Raw genomic sequence first — 8,932 nt, forward strand, 5'->3', positions numbered from 1 at the left:
GCTGCCCCCCCCCCCCCCCTATATAACCGGCCGGGGGTCTCCTATACCTACTGTCTATTATTATAGTAACTGGGATTAGGCTGCCCCCTATATAACCAGCCGGGGGGCTCCTACACCTACTGTATATTATTATAGTAACTGGGATTAGGCTGCCCCCCCCCATATAACCAGCCGGGGGGTTCCTACACCTACTGTCTATTATTATAGTAACTGGGATTAGGCTGCCCCCCTATATAACCAGCCGGGGGGCTCCTACACCTACTGTATATTATTATAGTAACTGGGATTAGGCTGCCCCCCCCCCCCCATATAACCAGCCGGGGGGCTCCTATACCTACTGTCTATTATTATAGTAACTGGGATTAGGCTGCCCCCCCCCCCCATATAACCAGCCGGGGGGCTCCTATACCTACTGTCTATTATTATAGTAACTGGGATTAGGCTGCCCCCTATATAACCAGCCGGGGGTCTCCTACACCTACTGTCTATTATTATAGTAACTGGGATTAGGCTGCCCCCTATATAACCAGCCGGGGGGCTCCTACACCTACTGTATATTATTATAGTAACTGGGATTAGGCTGCCCCCTATATAACCAGCCGGGGGGCTCCTACACCTACTGTATATTATTATAGTAACTGGGATTAGGCTGCCCCCTATATAACCAGCCGGGGGGCTCCTACACCTACTGTATATTATTATAGTAACTGGGATTAGGCTGCCCCCCCCCCCCCCCATATAACCAGCCGGGGGGTTCCTACACCTACTGTCTATTATTATAGTAACTGAGATAAGGCTGCCCCCCCCCCCCCATATAACCAGCCGGGGGCTCCTACACCTACTGTATATTATTATAGTAACTGGGATAAGGCTGCCCCCCCCCCCCCCCCATATAACCGGCCGGGGGGCTCCTATACCTACTGTCTATTATTATAGTAACTGGGATAAGGCTGCCCCCTATATAACCAGCCGGGGGGCTCCTATACCTACTGTCTATTATTATAGTAATTGGGATAATGCTGCTTCCTATGTAAATGAACATTTTATCCTTTTAAATCCACTTGTGTAAAAAAGAGATTTGTAATTTACTTCTATTAAAAAATCTCAAGTCTTCCAGTACTTATCAGCTGCTTTCTGTCATAGACATAGAGATATGCAGGACATACAGCTGCTGATAAATACTGGAAAACTAGAGATTTTCTAATAGAAGTAAGTTTAAAATCTCTGGCACTTTCTGACACCAGTTGATTTTAAAGAAAATGTTGTTGCCCTTTAAGGCTGAGGCTATATGGTGATGGATGCAGAAATGGATGGTTTCCTTCACTGACAACAAGCAGAGGTCTTATACTATCATATATGGGATACAGTACCATGAATAGCCGTAGGATCATGGATAGCCATAGCTGTAGACAGAGGAGTTTTATACAAAGAGCTATAGTTTTAGGGGTCTAGACTTGTAACTATAGGGGGTATAGATTTAGAGGTCACCTTCAGAAGTGTTGGGGGCTCCATACACATGTAATGTAGCTTTTATAAATGAGAGGTTGGTAAGTGGCCATAGGCAGCCTACGAGCTATAGTCATGACTATTGGACCAACAGCCAAAGGTGCATGGCCAGTCATGTGCATGGTGGCAGCACAATATACACAATAAAGCAGAAATATGTAGAAGACGGCACTTCCGTGACGGTGGTGCTCGAGTTGAGAAAAATGTTCAAATATTAGGAAGAGCCCGGCACTCACCAAGTAAATTATGCTTCTTTATTGTAGGGTTTGACACATATGGTACAAGGATGCGTTTCGGCCAAGCATGGCCTTCATCAGCTTAGGGGTGTACACCCCTAAGCTGATGAAGGCCATGCTTGGCCGAAACGCATCCTTGTACCATATGTGTGCTACCCTACAATAAAGAAGCATAATTTACTTGGTGAGTGCCGGGCTCTTCCTAATATTTGTACACAATAAAGCAGGCCCAGACTGAAAATCTGACCTACCGGGCTCATTCCCAGTGGGCCACCTTCCTGTTCCACCAACAGGTGTTCCAGGACACCCAGCCCGGCAGCCCACAAGGTCCTGATATTAGCCAGCACCAGAGCCATGCCACACTCAAGGTGCACGGCCGACCACAACCAATGACGTAGTCCTGAGCCAATGTTTGCCCCCCAGGTTTGGACAGCTGAGGCTGATGTATTTTTTGTACAGCGTGATAGGATCTCTATAGGGGCTGATAGGACACAGTCCATACAGAAATAATGTCAGCCCATATAGTCACAACTACCCCTACATAGTCTTATCAGCCATAACTGGTAGCAGGATGACCTTTGTAGCTGCTGGGATGACCTCTGTAGGGGTTAATGTAACCTCCATAGGGGATGATGTGACTCTGTAGCCACAACCAGGGCTACTGCATAGACACACCACATAATTCATACAAATACAACAAAATCATGTGTTTCTAGTAAATGAAATGTGTCTAGTAACACTGCTCTGGTGATGGAACGGGTCACTTTTATATGACTGGGTGCAAATTTACTGTCTAAGGTGCACGTTTAGGGTGCAGTGTCCAGTCTGGGATCTGAAGTTTTTATTTAGAGGACTGATCTGGGGTCTGAATTTTTTTAGGGGACTAATAAAGGGTCTGAACAATTTAGGGGAGAAGAAACATATAAACATAAAAGATTGTTGGAAGAAAAAGACCACTGGGTCCATCTAGTCTGACCTATTAATATTTCCCTTCTCATTATTTTAGGATAGATATATGTATATCCCAGGCAGGTTTACATTCTGTTATTGTAGATTTACCAAGTACATCTGCTGAGAGTTTGTTCCAAGCATCTACTACTCTTTAAGTAAAGTAATATTTTCTCACGTTGCTTCCGATCTTTCCCCCAACTAACCTCTTACTGTGTCCTCTTCTCCAAAACACTTCCCTCCTGACCCTTATTTAGTCCTCTAACATATATAAAGGTTTCTATCATGTCCTTTCCTTTCCCTTGTTTCCTCCAGACAATACAGATTCAAATCCTTAAGTCCTTACTGGTGGGTGTTGTGCCTGACACCCTCCACCATTAGTGTAGCCGTCTTTGGACCCAGCATACTATTATATATAGACAGCCCAGTCTATCTATCTATCTATCTATCTATCTATCTATCTATCTATCTATCTATCTATCTATCTATCTATCTATCTCTTATCTATCTATCTATCTATCTATCTTATCTATCTATCTATCTATCTATCTATCTATCTATCTATCTATCTATCTATCTATCTCCTATCTATCTATCTCCTATCTATCTATTATCTATCTATCTATCTATCTATCTATCTATCTCTTATCTATCTATCTATCTATCTTATCTATCTATCTATCTATCTATCTATCTATCTATCTATCTATCTATCTATCTATCTCCTATCTATCTATCTATCTATCTATCTCCTATCTATCTATCTATCTATCTATCTATCTCCTATCTATCTATCTCCTATCTATCTATCTATCTATCTATCTATCTATCCACACAGCCCAGCATACCATTATATATATATATATATATATATATATATATATATATATATCGTATTTTTCGCTTTATAAGACGCACTTTTTTTCCTCCCAAGGTGGGAGGAAAAACTAAGTGCGTCTTATACAGTGAAGACGAAGCTGGCCGGCTCTGAGCACCGCCGCGTCCCACCCACTATGCTGTGCAGGGAAGCTGTCCCGCCCGCCCAGCCCCCCCCCTCCATTGCCGGTCACTGCCGCTCACTATGCTTGTGCATAGTGGGCGGCCCTGAGTGACCCCCTCCGCCCGCCCCTTCCATTGCCGCTCACTATGCTTATGTATAGTGTGCAGCCCTGAGCGACCCCCTCCGCCCGCCCAGCCCGACCCTTCCATCACCGCTCAGCTGACAGCCAATCAGGAGCCCAGGAAAGTGCTGCTCATTGTCACAGTTTGGAGATAGCAGCAGTGTGATCAGCGCGGGGAGCCTGGAGGTGGATAGTAAAGCTCAGCCCGGGCTCCCAGCGCCGATCACACTGCTGCTATCTCCAAACTGTGACAATGAGCAGCACTTTTCTGGGCTCCTGATCGGCTGTCAGCTAAGCAGTGATGGAGGGGGCGAGCAGAGGGGACAGGCTGGGAGGGCGGAGGGGGTCGCACAGGGCCGCCCACTATGCATATGCATAAACATAAACATTTTTTGGTTCAAAATTTTTTTTTTTCAATTTTTCCCCTCTAAAATCAGGGGTGCGTCTTATCATCCGGTGCGTCTTATAAAGCGAAAAATATGGTGTATATATATATATATATATATATATATAGTACAGACCAAAGGTCTGGACACACCTTCTCATTCAAACAGTTTTCTGTATTTTCATGACTGTGAAAATTGTAGATTGCAGCGGCATGCTACTCCATTCGGTTTGTATATATATATATATATATATATATATATATATATATATATATATATATATATATATATACACTGTTTAGCTACAATCAGTCAGTAGTGGAGTGTATTATAATTCTTCTTACTTCATACATGCCAGGAGATCAAACACATCCTTTATGATAGTTGTGTATTCTGCCTATGACTGCTTTGGTGCTGTATACACCCGGGATCTGACCACTATATGGCAGTATTGTGGGTTACGTCAGTTTTTGTATAACGGTAGCGTGCACTAGCCCCCCTTACTGTATGATTAGGTGTTTCTATGTTCCCTCTTTTATTTTCCTTCTTATGTTTATTGTGTGGTTTACGTATTTTAAGGGAGTGTGACCAAATGAAGCGAAATCTACCGCAACACGCATGGCGTGCAGCTATATTTCTACAATATAAGGGCAGGGGGGATCTTGCATGTGGTCTGGTGGAGTTTGTGTGCCAGAGCTGCTTTTAGTCCAGCTGTGCAAAACGTTCATATAGTCCTAGAGGATAGGACAGATATCCAGTCAGGAGCACTACTGGAAAATGCCATGCTGCCTGAGTCACTAGGTGGCACCGAGCTGTAATATGGAGTCGGGGACATGACTGGCTAATAGTCTGACAAGTTCATGTCCTGCTTTACCCTCCAGAAAACCAGTGATAATTCTGCTCAGAATGTGAAGGCGAGGATAAGAGAGTTGTATAGTGTAACAGCAGCACAGAGGACTTCAGGAGTGTGCTCCTATTGGAGCTTGGGTAGGCATTTCAGAAAAGTCAATCTGTCTCTTTAATATTTGAGTGTTCTTTTAATTGTGGAGTCTTTCATGGAATGTGTTCCTCTTTTATTGTTGTGCTTGTATAAAGTGTGAAAAATGTAAAATCAATAAAAAATATTTACAGAATCTGCACTGGAAATTCTTGGTGTTTTATAATGGGGCCATATGCGTACAATGTGCGTCCACAGAGAGCGAGGCGGGTGGGGGGGGGGGAGGGGCTCTTACTAGCTGGGGACAGTATGTGATCAGGATGTGTGCCGATAGGTGGGGTGCCCATGGTGATAGGATGGTTGCTTCAGTCCCAAAGAGACGTCTTGTATCAGACATCAGAATAACCAGCGCAAACGCAAGTTATTTTACTGTCGTTCACAGTATAGCTCAGCACCTACAGCCATTCCCTTCCCAAGTATAGCTAAGCACCTACAGCCTTCCCCAATATAGCTCAACATCTATAGCCTTCCCCAGTATAGCTCAGCATCTATAGCCATCCCCAGTATAGCTCAGCACCTACAGCCATTCCCTTCCCAAGTATAGCTAAGCACCTACAGCCTTCCCAAGTATAGCTAAGCACCTACAGCCTTCCCAAGTATAGCTAAGCACCTACAGCCTTCCCCAATATAGCTCAACATCTATAGCCATCCCCAGTATAGCTCAGCATCTATAGCCATCCCCAGTATAGCTCAGCACCTACAGCCATTCCCTTCCCAGTATAGCTAAGCACCTACAGCCTTCCCCAGTATAGCTCAGCACCTACAGCCTTCCCCAGTATAGCTCAGCACCTACAGCCTTCCCAAGTATAGCTAAGCACCTACAGCCTTCCCCAGTATAGCTCAGCACCTACAGCCTTCCCCAGTATAGTTCAGCACCTACAGCCTTCCCCAGTATAGCTCAGCACCTACAGCCTTCCTAGTTTAGCTCACCACCTACAGCCTTCCCAGTATAGCTCAGCACCTACAGCCTTCCCAGTATAGCTCAGCATCTATAGCCATCCCGAGTATAGTTCAGCACCTACATCCATTCCCAGTATAGCTCAGCACCTACAGCCTTCCCCAGTATAGCTCAGCACCTACAGCCTTCCCCAGTATAGCTCAGCACCTACAGCCTTCCCAGTATAGCTCAGCACCTACAGCCTTCCCAGTATAGCTCAGCACCTACAGACATTCCCAGTATAGCTCAGCACCTACAGCCTTCCCAGTATAGCTCAGCACCTACAGCCTTCCCAGTATAGCTCAGCATCTATAGCCATCCCGAGTATAGTTCAGCACCTACATCCATTCCCAGTATAGCTCAGCACCTACAGCCTTCCCCAGTATAGCTCAGCACCTACAGCCTTCCCCAGTATAGCCCAGCAGCCTTTCCCAGTATAGCTCAGTAGCTATAGCCCTCTCTAGTAAAGCCAAGTAGCTGTAGCCATCCCCAGTAAAGCCAAGTACCTATAGCCATCCCCAGTACAACTGTCCAAACATCTATGCCCAGATCTCAGAGGACCCAGGATGTGCCAAGAAAGATTCATCCACCATTACACCTGCTCCGCCAGTCTAAGCAGTTCACACCTAATAGAAAAGTAACCTCGACTCGAACCCGAACCCGGTTCGCTCATCTCTATTCATGATCTTTTTGTCAAACTCTCCCCCTACCATTTGTATGCTGCTGGGGAGAAGCCTTTACATGGCACAATATATCGGGTGGCTGGACAGTACGTATGATAGCTGTTTTGTTCATGTGGTCGTTTAAATGAATTGTTATCGTCCGCAGATCCTCTGTTCAGAGACATGTGCGGCCAATAACTAAGGTTTTACAGGCTGCACAAAAGATCCAATTACCCGACGTTTGCTCGCTGATCGATGGCCCTTTTACATGAGCCAGTTATCGGGTAAATGAGCGTTTTGTAAAATCCTGGCCCCAGCTAGTCAAGCATTGGTCTCCTAGTCTCCCTCTAAGTCACTCCAATCACTGGATATTCCCATGTAATGTGGATTTTATGTTGCACTCCAGGGTCATGGATCTATACAGCAAAGATCCAATTGTAAAAAGGACTGCGGGCTCTAATCTAGTGGCTATTCAGTTATACTAGCACTGGTTCATGAAGTTATTAGAAGTCGGAGATTCTCATCCCTGTCGCAGGAGGCCAAGCGACCTTTGTCCTTATGAAGAGACTTTACAAGGGAGGACTCTACTGTTTCCAGCGCTGTGATCTCTGTGGATTTACTAGTTGTGACATTAGACCTTTCCCCACACACAGATATTGGTTCCACAATCTGGATCCCATTTTTAGTTCCTATTTTGTTCCATTTTTTCCCCCCATTTAAATTAAGAGAGGAAAATATTTCTTAGTACTTGTTATTTATTCCTTAATATTCTTTGTTCTGTTCTTCTCCCGTCTTTAGACATTGTGTGATTAATTTACTTCTTCCATCCTGCGGTTTCCTCTTTCACTTTATGACTATTGTTGTGTGTTTTTTTTTTAATCCCTTTTCTTTTAATGAACAGAAAAAAAAATTTACTTACTGAAATATCAAAGCAGATGTGTTCTTGTGCTTCGCATTTCAATTTTGGCAGAAAAAAAAAAAACATAAAAAAAAAAAAAAAGTATCGTGGCAAAATCCCAAAAAGACTCTGAGTAAAGTTGAACCTTGAGGCTTCAAGGAGTGTTGTAGCAAGTCGGGTCTAGCGGATCACAGGCAGCTTCCTGTCATGTGACACCTGCGACAAATTAACACCTTTTATCTACGGAAACAGTGCAATGGAGAAGCCGATGGCAGATACAAAGCATTTGGTTTCCTTCATCGACATGTGTCTTGGATTTTTCTCCTGTAGGGAACTGTACAAGGGATTGTAGAATCAGATATAGACGGAGGCAGATCTTACTGTCACCTTCAGTGCCCACCGTAGCATAAACATCTAGTGACGGGGGAAAACGGGAAAGAAACCAGCACTGTGTTTACTCCAGCAGTCTTCTGAGGAGGTCTCCTCGACATGCCTTCTACAGTGAGTTTTGCTCATGTACGGCTCTTCCTGGCTCTGATCCATAGGGTCTTTTAAGGTGAAGCTGAATGGTCAACACATACTAGGCAGTTTACACCAGATTTTAGAGTTGTAAATGATAACATTTTTGATAAAAAATTTGTATCCAGTTTTATAAAGTAACGGAAAAACTAGGTGAGGTTTCCAAGGGGAGGTGATGTTTGCCAAATTTATTAGGAAGGAAGCCTTAAAGTTATGAAAATTGTGCAAAGAGTTGTCAGTACCTAACCAGTGGCATACACGGAGGATTGGGAACTAGAGATGAGCCAACCTTGAGCACTCTTGGGTTCATCTGAACCCGAATGCTCACCATTTGATTACTGGTGGCTAAGAAAGTTGGCTGCAGTTCCCTAGGGAGTCCTGGAAAACAGCCTGGTTTTCAAGACAGCCTTAGGGTTGCATTCAACTTTTTCAGCCACAGGTTATCAAATGCCAAGCGTTAAGGTCTAGACGAACTTAAAGGGGTTATCCAGCGCTACAAAAACATGGCCACTTTCCCCCTACTGTTGTCTCCAGTTTGGGTGGGGTTTTGAAACTCAGTTCCATTGAAGTAAATGGAGCTTAATTGCAAACCACACCTGAACTGGAGACAACAGTAGGGGGAAAAGTGGCCATGTTTTTGTAGCGCTGGATAACCCCTTTAAGATTTTTCAAGGTTAGCTCAATTAGGCCTTGTTCAGTAGACGTGTCGAGTAGCACCTGAA

Source organism: Dendropsophus ebraccatus, chromosome 7 (assembly GCF_027789765.1).
Source record: "Dendropsophus ebraccatus isolate aDenEbr1 chromosome 7, aDenEbr1.pat, whole genome shotgun sequence".
Lineage (NCBI taxonomy): Eukaryota > Metazoa > Chordata > Amphibia > Anura > Hylidae > Dendropsophus > Dendropsophus ebraccatus.